The sequence below is a fragment of the Ambystoma mexicanum genome, chromosome 3q, assembly GCF_040938575.1.
Source record: "Ambystoma mexicanum isolate Mex_15411 chromosome 3q, UKY_AmexF1_1, whole genome shotgun sequence".
Taxonomy (NCBI): Eukaryota; Metazoa; Chordata; class Amphibia; order Caudata; family Ambystomatidae; genus Ambystoma; species Ambystoma mexicanum.
In genome coordinates, this window is record NC_090926.1 from 28193656 (window position 1) to 28208974 (window position 15319).

Here is a 15319-nt window from a genome sequence, read left to right on the forward strand (position 1 = left end):
TGGAACAGGCAGTAGTGGTGACGGTGGGGTGGACAATGGTAGGATGTGATTTATGGTCTTTCGAACGAGGGGTGGCGAAGGTGTGTCAAATCAATCTTTGTGGGCGATAGGAGGGTAGGGGTTGTGGTTTAGTGCAAGGTCATTAATTGTGTTTCGTAGGATGGTTGAACTGTATTTGGGACCATTCAGTAGTGGGTTTGGGCAGGCAGGGCCATTTATGGAGGATGGACCAGGTTGGTGGTGTATACCAAAACCAGTCCATGGTAGTTCCAGATGGTGAACATTGAGTTGGTGTTCTGGTTGTGAGATTCAAGTCCTAATCTGTTACTCCATTTTATTTTCCAGACTAGTAAATAAAATGTTCCCCTTAATTAGTCCTATCAAAATATTCCTCAGAAATGTGACTGTTTGACCCTGAAGGATCCTGGATCCTCAAGGGGCAGTTAACTCGGGCACCCTTTTTTTAATCAATGGGAGTGAGCACATATTGCTAGTTGTGCTACTCTCCTGGTTGGTGGCATCCTTTACTTGTTTTGAGGGAATGTAGTTCTATTTAATCCCAGGGCGAGTCTGACAATGCCTCCCACCCCCTCTAAAATTGAGTGCAGAGTCTTGCAGCCAGAAGTTGTTCCCATTGCAGAGAGAATGCGATGCACCATATATGGATGTAGTTTGACAGACTTGAGTTCCCACACTGTAGTTGCTATATACACACATTAAACTGGTTTGTAAAAGGAGTCTGAATTGGGACCTGAATCCCTCAAGAGTGCCTATGACAGAGCTTGCAGAGTTTTAATCGGGCAACCACTAAAATATTTGAATGGACGTAGTCCGCCCTACACATACGGGGTGTATCAGCCAGTTTTGCTGCCTAAAAAATCGAGAAACACTGCCCAAATATAAAACTGAGGAGAAAAAATACTCTCAATCAAAAATAGGAAACTGACACGTAGAACCTTGTGCCACTGCTTTCTATCACACAGCTCCTTTGATCTGTTTGGGCTATTAGTGCATGTAGTACCACAGGAAGAAATGACGAAAATTACTTCCCTAACGTAAGAAGTAAACTGGCATCTTTTTAATGTGCTTGAATAACTAGGTGCAAAGAAATAATCATTACAAAAAAACATTTCTGTTTTCCAGTTAAAACATATTTTTTCTCGCTTATGAAATGCTCCCATTTGGAATTGGGCTTACATTTTTACTCCCTAAAAAAAATATTTTACTCCCAACTTTGAAAACTCAGTAGTAAAATACTGTGACTTCAAAAATGTATCTGGACCACTGGATGTAGCTTTGTGATTGGGGCTTCCCTCCTCGCCAGAGGTGTAGCCAGGATTATCGAACAAGTGGGGTCTGAAGCTAATGTAGTTGGGCCCACCACAGTGACATTAAAGGAGTGCGCTCAAAAATGTTATTATCCTGATCGTTCGGGCAAGTCGTTACAAGCATACGTTGATCGGTTTGTATAAGAATTTCCTATGCATCTAACCTTAGTTTTCCGCACTTTTACACATGCGAAATCAAGTAGTCGGGCATGGCCATCTTGTGATAATCTTATCTGTGGATCGATCGGCCTAAGTTCAAGTGCCCCTGCGGCACTAAATCATATCACACGCCCCTGAAGCTGACCTCACTAGTCCTACCGATATTCTCCACCTATTTTCATGACGTTAGTGCGGAGGGTAGCCTAATGCGCCCATTCATCACCTACGTCTTAACATCAGTTGACGCAGAACCCGGAATATCAACACACACACATCTCTCACAGCACAGCGCATCCCAAATCGGAATAGAAAGCACAATTTTTAAAGGAAACATCAATACTCTGCAATTTTATAATGTGCTTATATTTCACAAAAAACACTCCAAGAACATCAGCCAATTTCGATTATCCACCACATTTTGAATTTCCTTGTGTTAGAGCTTCAAATCTTTAGCATGAGGCACACACAGTGTTCCTTCCGGTAGAAGAAGCGTATTAGACGCACCGTGAATCGCAAGGCTTCGGCATCAGCTTCTTGCTACACCGTAAACAAAGACTGGTTGCTCCTTGTCGTTGGTACCGCCAAACAGCATTTTGTTCCCGGGCGATCGTCCCACTTCAGAGTAATCAAAATACATCCGTTTAGATGTATCTGCCACTGCTGGCTGAAGAAACCATCACTCGGTATCTGGAAACTATGACATTCACAGAATGGAACAATGTAGCTGTGTAGAAAACATAATAAAAATATATTTCAGTAGCCATTCTTTATTAAAATCTATCCATTTACCCTTTCATTCTGCACCGTGTGAAACCTAATGAACAATGGAAACACACAGAAAACATCGGGGAACGTTGGAGTCTACGATGTGCTTGAGAGGTTAGCGCTGTACAGTATGTTTAGCTCCCAATGGCATGTGGAAGCTGATGGAAAAATTCGAACATCACAGATGGCATTATAACGGAATATTAGCAACGAACTTGGGGTTGGTGGAACTTGGGGGAACCTAGACGTGGACTCAGGGAGGCACAGCTCCACCTCACTGATGAGGTACAACAAGGCTGAAACGCGAGTATGGGGTTGCTGCAGGTACTCTAGTTCAAAAGGGAATTGCCAAAGCATTTCGGTGCTGGACTGCCCATGCCCGGGATAAAGACAAATATGCAAATGGGTATTTCCCATCTGTGAAAGGTACATTGAGTAAAAGGCGATGGCTACAGACACATGTGTGGGGAAAAAACACATAACCGGTTATCATGCGATGCTCTTTCTAGAGAGGGGCGCCTGCTACCTTTTTTTAAAAAATGTAACGGAACAAACATAACATTTTGACAAGCGAACCAAGTCCCCTTGGAAAATGTTCTGCACCCGGCTCATCCAATAATACAACGTTGATAGCACACACTGATATGCCATGGGACGAAGTGGTTCAGATATCACTGGCCTGGATACAGGTTGTGTTTGCGAGTCGTCACAATATGCTCCAACTACCAACCCATAACAATGTAAGCAAGTAATGCCGATCAGAAAATGAAACCTTTACTCGTTCGTCTATAAACTCTTCTTCAGTCTTCTATTTGGTATTTCCATTCTCTTGGCGTAACGCAGAGTGTCCTGTCCGCTCAGAAGACCGGTTTTCATAGAATGAAAATAAATGTTCCAATGTCCACTTTTAAAATGGTGAATCTTAGCAATTTTGCGGGTATTCAACACCTTCCGCCCTTCAAGCCATAGCGAATCCTCCCTTTCTTCGAAGGTCGAATAACAATTGAACCTGGTTTAGAGTGTGCATGCCTGGTAACTTTTGTTTTTGTGAAGGAAAGCCACAAATCTAAAACATACTGCACAAGACGCGTCAGTGTGCACTCTCCACAAGCAACATCAAACAAAGTGACCTTCACTCCATGAGAGCGATGAGCCTGGCCGACCAACGTGGCATTTGAAATATGTTGGAAAAATAAGCAAATTGGTTGCTGGCATCCACCAGTGCTGCGCTATCATGAATACTTTTTTACCCATCAATAGTGCTAGTGATTTAGTTATTTTCGGACAACAGTTCCAGTTAGGGTAAGTAAAACAGATAATTAGGAAACCATTTTCAAATAGGCCGAATGACATCTTTCAACTAGGCCCGAAAATCCATCTCTCTGTACAAATGCAGCTTTCCCATACCCAGTGCCATGATCAGTCAGCCCACACCATCTCTTCCGCGTTGCCACGTCTGCGTGCGCCCTGTTCCCACGGAGGAATGTGCTCTGCGGATAACGTGAGACACTGACAAGTCATAAATCCAAGTTCCCATTCATCTCCACTGAACTTCCCGTGCACTAACAACCTCCACGCCGCCAAGCCTGAGCCCACCAGCTTAGACCCCGCAATTCCTATCATGCTGATATCCATCCGACCCGCCTGTGCCCTGATCAGTCAAGGACCCACAAGAGCGTGGCGGGAGGGGGCAAAACAGAGTTACATTCTATGGCATCCTACAACAGGCTCTTCGTGCAAAAAAAGTTGACAGAGGATACTTTCAAAAGACAATTTGGACGCTATGGCCACCTATGTCGAGCTTTACAGGCACCAAGCAACCACAGACATGTATGTTATCGTTCGAGGACCATTAATTTAAATTAAGGGAAGGCAAAAGATATAAATGAATGAATCATAAACTTGATTAAATTTGCATAATTAAATACTTCTTAAAAGCTTTGAAATTCGAGTTAATAGCATTCCATTGTTCATGTACAAACATTGGGGAACATATCCCAAAGTTATAGTACTCACAAGCAGAACACCGCTGCAAATCATTTTATACCCGGAAGTCAACTGTTCAACAAGTTCAGCTTTAGGTGGACAGGGCTCGTTTGCAATGTTTTGTGGCAATGTATGTGTCCTAGGAACAAAATCGTGATCGATTCCATGAGCACGCATGGCCAACACAGTCAAAGTGAGATCTTTCACAAAATCGAATTCCATTTCCTGGTATATTGGCTTTGCCACCCATTTTTCGCTTAGTTTTGCAAAGGCCAATGTTTAACGCAGCATCCCAAAGTTTCTGCCAGTTCTCGATTTGTTCTCTCCCTAGTTTTCATTCTGCGCTAATACGGCTAGTAATGGTAGAGCTTCCATACCGTCTATGCCAAAATGCAACCTTTTTGGGCCTGTACTTTAGGCACATATTGTGGAACACCTCCAAATATCCGGTCTCTTGTAAGAGTTTTGTTGTACACCATCTTCTCAAGAGCTTTGTGTGGGGGTGAAGATGGAGAAAACCACTTCTTCTTGCGTTCCTGCTCCTCCGATAAAGGTAAATGTGCACATTCGTGAAAATGTTGGTGTTCTGTCCATGAGTGAACGTTGGAACAGTGGTGCATCAATGAGCGCCGTTTTTCAAGTAGCATTTCCACAGGCCCATCACAAGTTTTAGAGCTCCATTAAAGAGGGTTGCTGAAAGACTGAGACCACTGTGAAATATTTTCCGAACCCTTTTTGTTTTTTATTTTTTTTACCAGCAGCTGTATTTATTTATTTTTTTTTTTTGGGAGGGGGGACTGATTTGGCAATGTGCCATACATCAAATTGATGACGAATGCTTGGAAACTGCGAATGGCCTTGGCTACTGAAACATGTCTGTCAGTGGCTATGAGGTCTATTTACATTCCCCTCGATTGAAGATGTTCGAGGGATTTTATGAAACCATGTTTCTCCATGGCCACAGAGGATTTACTTTGGGACACCTGCACGATCTCCGAACATACCATTTTTTTTTTTTTAGTTTCCATGTCTTGAAAGTGGTATATGCAGTACTGCGACTATCACACTATCTGTCGCCAGCTAGCCTGAACAGTTTGCCAGAGAATGTGTTTTCAATTGACATCTGTTCAATTTTCCAGGCTTATCTAACAGCGGGGAATAAGAATCCCTTTGATATTTCTAGTACTGGCTATTGGCAAGGAACTGAACTCGCACAAATTGACAAACTGGACCTCTTACTGAAAGTCGAGCCACTGAAAAGTAAAGCTGGTGAATATAGTAGATTTTCAGCTGGCACTTTGTCCAGCATCGGTTGAGCGGACCATGAAAATGTTTCATGGAAGTGGACACAGCTGGCTTGGATTTTCAGGTTAGTGCCTTGTAATACACGAGACACATGCACCAATGGTTGCCCGCATATTTTCCCTGCAAATGTATGGACACATTTCAGTATAATCTCTATCAGGCAGCTGTTGAATACAATGTATTTTGTTCTCCTTTATTAGCCAATCGTCCTGCATGAATGTGGTTTGTGACTCAACTGTGGTGGACAAATCGCCGAAACTTGACAAACTGTAGTCGAGATCTTTGGTAAATTCCTCGGTCAATTGCGTTGAAGCGTCAGTCTCTGTTATTTCGGCTTGTGTTATTTGCACACAAATTGGAGAAACCATCAACGTCGAATGTTTATTGGGTGGACCTTTTTTTGCGGGTGTAGATTGCGTCAAGTGGTCTGCGAGGAATTCCAAAGCATATTCAGTGTCATCTTGACGAGTTCTCGCATTTTAGCAATGATAAAGAACACTTTGCTGGCTTCGTCGGTCACATTCAATTCAGTTTCAAGCCATTAGACATAAGCATCTCGAGTCTGCTTATTGACTGGACCACGCTGCGCCTCAAATAGTAGTTGCTCCATGGTGAAATCTGTTTGGCAAGCAGCATCATTGGTTTCATTTGTTGTCTGTCTTTATACTTCTTTTCCTTCTGGGCCTCTAGGAGATGGGTTGTAAAAAACCTGTTCAATGTATAGCACACATAGAGCAGGTAGGACTTTAAATACAAAAACATGTTATGAAGAAAACACCAGCCCAAAACACTTCTAGAAAACGAAATTGTTTTAGTTACACTTGTTTTCTTGATTTTCTGTGAAACCGTGGTCTTCTCTTTCACAACCGCACCAGGAAGCTGAAAGGAAAAACTTTTTTATGTGGTTTAAATCAAGCAAATTTCATTTACACGCAAACAAACATGTTTTAAATATCTACAAACACAACCAACTTCTTTGAATTAAAAACATTACTACATAAAAATGTATTGCAAATGCTATTTGATGTGCAATTGTATCCAATAGTAGTTTAGGTTCCCCTCTGATCCATGTGCCTCCGCTTCTAATTCCACACCTTGTGTAGATTCCTTGAATGGAATATTCATTGAAAAAAAGTCAGTCGTATTGGAAATTAAAATTCATCACACAGAGCGCTTACACACATACCCTCGTAAACAGTGTACGTCATTTAGTCAAAATATACATTTCAAATTTCACCTGATAGCCATCCGAGATGGCAAGTGTACTTCATCAGAGATCACTGTGCACAACATACTGATTACGATATTGCCCTCAAACATTTTGCATGTATTCTGCATTGGGGAGGAAGTGTAAAGTTAGAACTGAAATCAGAAAAGTTTGAAACCCTACACGTTTATATGCATGTCACTGTCTAATAGTATCCTATGTAGGATTATCTTTCATTCAAGGTAACTGTTAGTACGCATACCTCATATTCTGGACCAGCTGCAAAGGGCGATGTAATTGTAGTCGAAGTACCAGCATCCCCCTGTAACACAGTACTTGTTTTAGTATGGCTGAAGACGGCGAAATGGAACTGAGACAATGGGATGCAGACAATGGTAGATATAAAGTGAAACCAATAAATAACACGTGGTGTAAACAACTGACAGGATACATAAACGTTTTCATATTATTGGAAATTCCAAGCATAATACATTCTCGTAAAGGAAAAGTGAAATAAAATTACCTGATAGGCGCTTGAAGTTGTTGTTGACACCGGAAAATAAATGGATGCAGAATCTTGCTCCTTCATTTTCAGTGCGTTGTCATAAAGTGGTACAATCGAAAATTTGATTTGCATTAAATATGTGGGAAGATCCAACTGTCAAGAATATGAATTTCTGCATGTCTGTAGGGCTCACCATTGGTATACTGGACGTGTCAGTGGTTTCGTCACTTGTAGGGGTCTGTGCTTCCGTCAGTATGCTATCCTAAAAAAATTGGCATGTCAAGCAACCGATTAGGAAAACATTATGCTTCTTTTGAAGGGCACTATGGCATTGTTGTATATGGTCATAATTACTTCATTTGAGGCTCCATAATCCAGGGACAGATTTATAGTTGAAATGTAATACGAAATTTTACATATTTACCAGATTGTAAGACACATTTACACCAAAAGCACTGATCCATTCATGAAGTTACCTTTTCAGTACCCCACCGCCTACAGCGAATTCATCATCCGGGACTCGCCTCAGGCAGCGTGTGCATGAATAGAGTTAGAATTGCATTTGGAGTCCACGCTTTTTTGTGTATTTCAATTAGTCGTACAAACCTTCTGTAAAGTGCCGGCTGCAGATGTGAAATCGATTGTCCCTACGGTCCTTCAAGACATTCTGTGCTCCACTTTCAATCTCATCGACCACAATATCGAACCCATCTTCTTATCAAATCAATATCCTCCAGCAGTGTATGCAGGACTGTGCCCTGCCTTTTGATATGGCTCCTGGAAGGGCAACCCAAAACCATACAAGCAGGCATTCTCGAAAAAGCTAGAGGGGAGGCCGGAGACGCTGGGTCTGGGGAGGCCATGTGAACAATGGCCCCTGTGCAGAAGATACCTTTGAAGTGTACATGGTGTTTGGCAATCCATAACGTTTGGGGCACAGAGAAATATTGTTTCTTAGTTGAAATTGAAAGACACATAAAATGACCACTATGATTTCCCCAAACCGCGAGAAATGTATTCAGTTGGCAGACTATATTGTTTTGGCAGTGATAGATCAAAGTTACGACAATATAGGAGACAAACAAGAAATGTTAGTGGCCTCAGTGGTCAAAGTAACACCAAATCTAGAGTACACTTACTCGTTACTTGGATTGCGAAGGCGAACTGTTGCACGAAGTTCGTGCATAAGCTCGATCATAATCCTCAACACGGACCTTGTGAGGAAGGCTACCCTGAAGTCATGAGGCTCGGTAACGCATAGCAGTGGTGTGTCTTCTTCCGATATGTAGGCCAAGCATCCAGAGTTGCTTGCTTGCTTAAAACCACATGCTCGAACGCTCGGGACAATAACATTTTTGAGCGCACTAGTCCTTTAACATCTGTAAGTGCCAACACAGAACTGCAGAGTGGGCATTTAAAAAATGTATGGTGGGCCTTGCCTGTGCATGCCCTATCGTGTCTATGCCTCTGCTCCTCGCCCCACTTAGCTGTAAATGTTGAGTGTCTGTTCCAGTTACCGGCCTTTGCGGACGAATCCCTGAACGAGAAAGATGCTGACCCACATAGTTCATATGAAGAATTCCTTCTGGAATCTGTAAGCTTTCATAATCCTCCCGACTGTGAAGCGCTATCCCTGTGACTGTGATTTTTGTTTGCTGGTCGGGTCACCTGGTGGCTGGATGAGCCATGACGAAGTCTCTCATCCTCTGCCCTCAAGAATGACTCTTTTTCTCACTGACTTCCAGTGTATGTTGTACAACAAGGTGGTGTGGCACCAGAAACGAGATACCCGTTTGCTGACTAAAGCCTGCAACCTGAAGGCACCAAAGACAATGATCGATTGAAGAAAGACTAAGAAAAGTACCTATGCTCTGAGTCCTCCAACCTTTTGCCACTCTCTTCCCCCATGAAGTCGCCTCTGTTCCTCCGTACCTTCGCTTAAAAGTTTCAGCTCCAGCACCACTTTGCTGCTTCCTCTTCTTGTGGATCCACATACATCTGCAGCCGACATTGCTGGGTCCATAGGACAACCTGAAATGCATCTTCTCAATCACTGACCTACAACAATGCTAGTAACGCCTCTCATTGGAAACCCCAAAAATGTCAGAGTTTTCTTTAGGTTTGACAGTCCTTTTGGAGAAGTGTAAAGAAGCTTGCAAAGCAATTGAATACTAAGGTAAATAGCACACTACAAGTGACTGTGGGAAGAAAATTGCAGTCATTATTTGTACTGGCCTTTGTCAGCTGGTGCTAGTATTGGCAACTGAGCCACTTCAGAAAGCCCAACTGAAGAGGGATATGGAGTTGTCTTTAACCTCTAACTGTTGAAAGGAGGATGGCCCAAAGAGAAGACCAGGGCCAGAAACAACACAGACAAAGTAGGAAACCTAACGAGACTCAATAACAATCCGGATAGCGGAGGGTGATGCAGCGAGTCTGCTGCATGTCAGATACACGGGCCCTGACTTCCAGGAGAGCGAGCATTCCCAACAAAGGGGAGAACAAACTAAAAGATTACTTGAACTTAATAATAACTGAGTTTGAACAGAACATGGTTGAATGTTGGCTTCACTGGAGAAGCACCACGTCAACCATGTGAAGCTGAAGAAATTGGAGCTCGAGTCCAATAAATCGAAGAATGGGAATAGCTCTTTCCTCCCATAGCCCCAAGTTCACCAATGTTTATTGGGTATGAAGTGAGCAATTATATGCTGGAATTGCTGACCAAATGGCATGTTGGTTGCATTGGGGGAAGGCAAGGCTTGTAGATTGGCTTCCTCAGAGTGGCATGTTGCAATTCTGGAATTGAGCTCTATGAATTAAGAGTTCTATGAGACCATGTATAAGGCCATGCTGCTACATTTGGGAACACTCCACCCCAATACAGACCACAAGAAAAAAGATTTTGTTACATGGGTGAGTTTTATAAATGCATCCCTTAACCACTTCTATGGTTTTGTTACAAAAATGAACTCTTATGAAGGCCTGGTCCATTTGCTCATGCTGGAACATATTTTTGAAACTTTGGTTCCCTGAGTTATGTTAGCTCTTATCCAACTCTTAAGATTTTGTATTAAAAAAAGTTGGCAGTAACTGCTCACTGTCACATAGGGAAACCCACAATGTACCACACCACCATGTATCCTGATGCAATCCCCTTGAGGGATGTTACTGCAAAGGCAGTAGCTTGAGCCCTCCTGGGTATTTTAATCTCATTGCATTACCCAAGGAAGTTGTCTGGTGGAGGGACCAACTTCATGTCTGTCTAAACCAGTGGTCTTCAAACTTTTTTGGCCTGGTTTCCCCCCTGGCCCCCCCCCCCCCGCCCCGGAGCAAACTTTGGGCAGGCTGGGCCCCCCCAAAAAGGCCAAATGGCCAGTATGTACAAATGGCTATGAACTATTGCGCACCATAACTGCACCCTACTCCCAGTGCTCTTCCCCCACCCTGCTCCCAAAACTATCCCAGTGCTCCCGCCCATCCTGCTCTGACCAGTCCCTGGGTTCCCCCACCTTGTTCCCAACACAGTCCAAGGGCCAGTGGCAGCTAGTGATTTTTTTTTTTTTTAAGTGGAGGAGCATAGTTATTTCACCCAAAAAATGCCATAACGACCGAGCACAGCAAGGTAGCCCGAACCAATCAAGGGTGGTTCGGGGTTTTTTCCACCCGTGCATTTTTTTATAAATAATGGGTGAAAATGTTGCTTTTTAGAGCATACTTAAAAAAATAAAATGGGTAAAAAGCCAAATAGTTTGCAATTGGCGCTGGGGGCAAGGGGGAACGCATGGTATTTTTGACTGGACATCTGATAGATTTCCAATAAAAAAAAAATACCATCCCTGTCCCATGGGATCCACAGCTCATCAGAAGGAGAGTTGATTTTTACAGGTGGGTATGGGGATTGTGCAATAAAATGCCTTTGTTGTACAACCCTCCTTGCCCCTCTACCACCCACATCAGCTAGTAGTTTTGACCATTGTTGCTGAATAAATATTGTTTAAATATCACAATTTGATTACATTTTAACAAAACAACACCCCCTTGGGTACTATTCAAAAAGTCTGTGACTAAAGGAATGAATATTCACTTGCAATTGCAGGCAACTTTTTCATTGGTGTCTGAGAGAGTTGTATGCTCCATCCTGGCCATGTGAGCCACCCCTGTCTGCCCATTTCCTCCAATCTAAACAAAGCTTGACTCTTAGTTTAAGACCTCTGGTCTAAACAAAGGCCATGCAGATTGAGTTTAGAGTTTCTTACACATGTACCCCCACTTATCCAGTACTGGTTTGGTTGAAAGATTGAACTGAACCATGATGGGCCCCTTAGAGCAGCCCTCCACACAGAAAAACTCCTCGGGAGGGGTTTTGATCAGCCCTTTTGAAGTTCGCATTGACCATCGAGCCACAGGCCCTTTCTCCCTGATAAGAGAAGGCTGTGAGTCGTCTCCTACTAGTGCTACCTTAAATGTAGTGAGCTTATGTGCTAGGTTTAAAGAGGCGGGTGGCATATGAGATGTAGGCGGTGAGCAGTATCCAGCAGGCAGGCCAAGCTTTAATAAAGCATTGGTATAAAGAGAAGGCCCTCTAGGGCGATTATGTCTGGTTTAAAAGTTTTGGTCCCGAGGCCTCTAAAGCCTAGCTCTCACAGGACAAATGTTCTGTACCCCACAAGATTGTTTCCAAGCTTGGCGAGAAGATGGATTTCAGAATTCCCAATTAAGCTAATCTGGCCTTCTGTATGTGCAGGTTTAAGACCTTCCTCCAAGGGTGAAGTCTGTGCACTTTGCTTTCTGACGGGTAGGAAGAAGAGGGTCAAAGCCCCTGCCCCCCAGCTCAAGAATAGACCTACAGATGGCTCAATGGAAGGAGTTGTACTCTCGGCACACCTGAATCTTCAGCAACAGATGGAGTGCAAAACTGTGCTTGAGAAATTTTCCTCCATTTTCCTTCTTTGGAGCAGAATATGGTGTTATGGTGTTGATACTGCTAGAAATGGACTTCTCCATATCCAGGGCTGCATAATGCCAGGAATCTTACATGATAACTGAGGTCAACAAATTGATGGATCTTTGGGTAATGGAGCCTTCTACAGTCCTTGATCTAGTCCTGTTCTAGTGCAAAGGTCTGCAGCCTTTGGCTTTCCAGATCTTTTGGATTACAACTCCCATCAACTATATCCAATGGGAAGTTGTAGTCTATACACATGTGGAGAGCTGCTGAATGAAGACACCTGTTCTAGTGCCTAAAGCTACAACCAAAGATGCATTTTTCTCTCTAGACTCTAGAGCTCTGAATTCTGTTTTCATTTGAAGACCACCCCTTTCCACTAATGGATGAGATGGTGGTGGACAAGTTATGCACTGCACAATTTCTCTGTAACTTTGACCTTATTTTGGAATAGTGACAAATTGATCATAGTGGCTGACTGTACCAAGGAAAATGCAACAGTTTCTACCCCTCGAGGCCTTGATTAATTTATAGTGATGCATTTGAGATTGAAAAAGGGAACCTACCACTTTCCAGAGACTTGTGAACACTGAACCTCAAAACCACAATCTCTGATGATGACTTGCAACAGCATTCGTTCTTGTGATCTGCCTCCTAGAGATGCCTGAATGTAGCCAGATGTTTACTCTTCTTGTTCCCAAATCAATTTCCACAAGGAACGTTCAGATACACTGACATTAGTACAAAAAAACCTGCATTGTTTTCTTTCTTTGGATCGCTCGGTTGCATTACAAGAAAGCAGTATGTGTTGTCCCAACTATTAAGATAGTTCTCGAATTGACAGAAGCAGAACATTGTACACCAAAACAGTCTGTTCATAACCAAGTGGTGGCATTGAGAAGATGTCCCAGTGAGGACAGCCTATATAGAAATATGTATTGTCCACTTCTCATAAATAAGATGGCACGCGTATATGAAACATCCAAAGTAGTCTTCTTGTGCCACGCAAGTTGCCTGCTTTCCTACCAAACACTGCGTGGTCTAACTTTGCACTCATCGGGTGTTCCAATCATGCCAATACTTCTGACTGTCTGTTTCCCATTTCACTGTGTCTATTATATCACACAGAAACAACTTGGTTGTGGGAAGGTGTTGGTATTTGTAAAGGCAGAATTTTATTTTTGAGTATTATGTAGATCATTTTTAGGGACCCGTTGACTTTTTGCTTCATCCCTTATTTTTCTTGGCTCAATTGCTGATATTTGTGGCCAGAAGGACTTCCTGCCACTGCTCTTTTAAAGCATGGTCACATGGTAAACCGTAAGGCTGAAGGCACACCATTTTGGCCCAGTGGTGATCTATCCTCCTGCATTCGTTTTTTTGGAATAGGCATGTGTTGCAATTTAGTTTCGACTTCACCAGGGATGCAAGCAGATTTACTGAATTGGTAGCCCAATGTACCATTGGGGTAGCAATGTATTTATTTTTTTATTCTTTCATTTAAAGTACTGCTCGCTCTCTTTTTTTATTTATTTATTTTTTAGGGCCATTTCTTTGCTCTGGGAAACCACAAGCTAATCCTAAAATGGGTGTTGTGCAAATGTGGGTTCTTTGTGGGCTCTGGTGCAGTCATTTCACATCACGTGGGGCTGGTCTGTGGTGATTGGCAAAATTATGGCCTGGCTGCCTAACTATTTGGTTTTAACCACCCAGAGTTTGCTTAGTGGGCTGGCTTAGGCCTGCCGTTGTTTGTGTGGGTATAATTAGGGGAGACTCTGCTAACATTCGATTCTGAGCAGATTACCTGCTAGAGGATTGCTGCTGGTTTTTTGTCATTACATTTTACAGACCAGATATGGCCATCCTGGCTTCACCATGTGTCTTGGGCTGATCTCAGGTTTGGATGTGTGGCTGTTGGATGGACTTTTTGCTTGGGCCCCCCACCCCTGTATGCGCGAGGAGGACTTTCATGCTTTGACAGTCTCCAGGCTGTTTTACCACCAACCTCCTGTTTTTCCAGTGTAGTCGTACCGATTTGGTATACTCAGCCTTATCTGTTCTTCAGGACCGTACTGGGTCGCTCCCACCATAGTTGCCTTTGTGGCACAGTCACAGTGGGTTGTGTAAGGAAGGCACGGTATCAACAGTAAGGGGGACACAAGTGACCACAGTTCAAGAGTGTTAAATTAACTTCGCAAAAAAGGGTTGAAAAACACCTATCAAATCCTAAATCTACAGAGATGGGAACAAGCTACGACCATCAAATAATAACTTAGTCCTAGTGGTGTCTTGTCAAAATTAAAGGGCCTATACTAATAAACCTATTGGCAATCCTTACCTCTAAATACAAATGGTGGGGGAAACAATATTACGAAAAGAGAAGTGTTCGCAAAATGGTATGTCGGGATGTTCAGGCCATTGGCCTCACTTACCCTCTTTTTCAGCACGGGATAAGAAAGTTCATTTGAGCTTAGCGCAGTCTCTGGCTTCTCTAGCATGAGGATACAGGTCAATCATTGGCATCAGGGCCTTCTGTGCCCAAGTCTGTCTTTCAAAGTCTTTCTTCTGAGGGCCTGATGCGACAAACGAAAAGTTCTTTTCCTCTTTCAGATTTCACAAGTACTCAATTTCTAGGGCTATTCCCCATTCACCGCGGATCCCCCTCATCTGGGCTCAGATCCTCTTTATACAGTGTTCGTACGATATTCTTTCTCGGGTGACTCGCGGTTCACTGCGGATCCCCCTCAGCCAGGCTCTGATCCTTTTAACAAAATTAGTCTCCCTCAGCCGCCGGGCTCAGACCGGTTACATATCTTTATAACAAAACATTTTATGGAGAATGCACTTATAATGAAAAATTTAACATTTATCTTTTATTTTTGGGGGACCTGTTTCTAACCTCTAAAAACCCACCCCAACCGTTTCCCCACAAGATTGAACCCTTTACCCTACCCCACATACATTTTCGATATATTTCATTGTTCTAAAAGATTCGATATATGTGCATTCTTCATAACGTTTTCGTTATAAAGATTTCATACCGCTCAGACCAACTTCATTTACTTTCTTACTATCGAAGACATTAGAATTTGCCAAGGGTTTTGCTTGACCCGCTG

At 43.0% G+C, this 15319-nt stretch overlaps 1 protein-coding gene across 2 annotated transcripts in view; it reads left to right on the top strand.

The window, feature by feature from the left end:
* CSNK1E (casein kinase 1 epsilon) overlaps positions 1-15319 on the top strand; it is a 324271-nt gene that overhangs the window by 108973 nt on the left and 199979 nt on the right. The window lies entirely within an intron of this gene.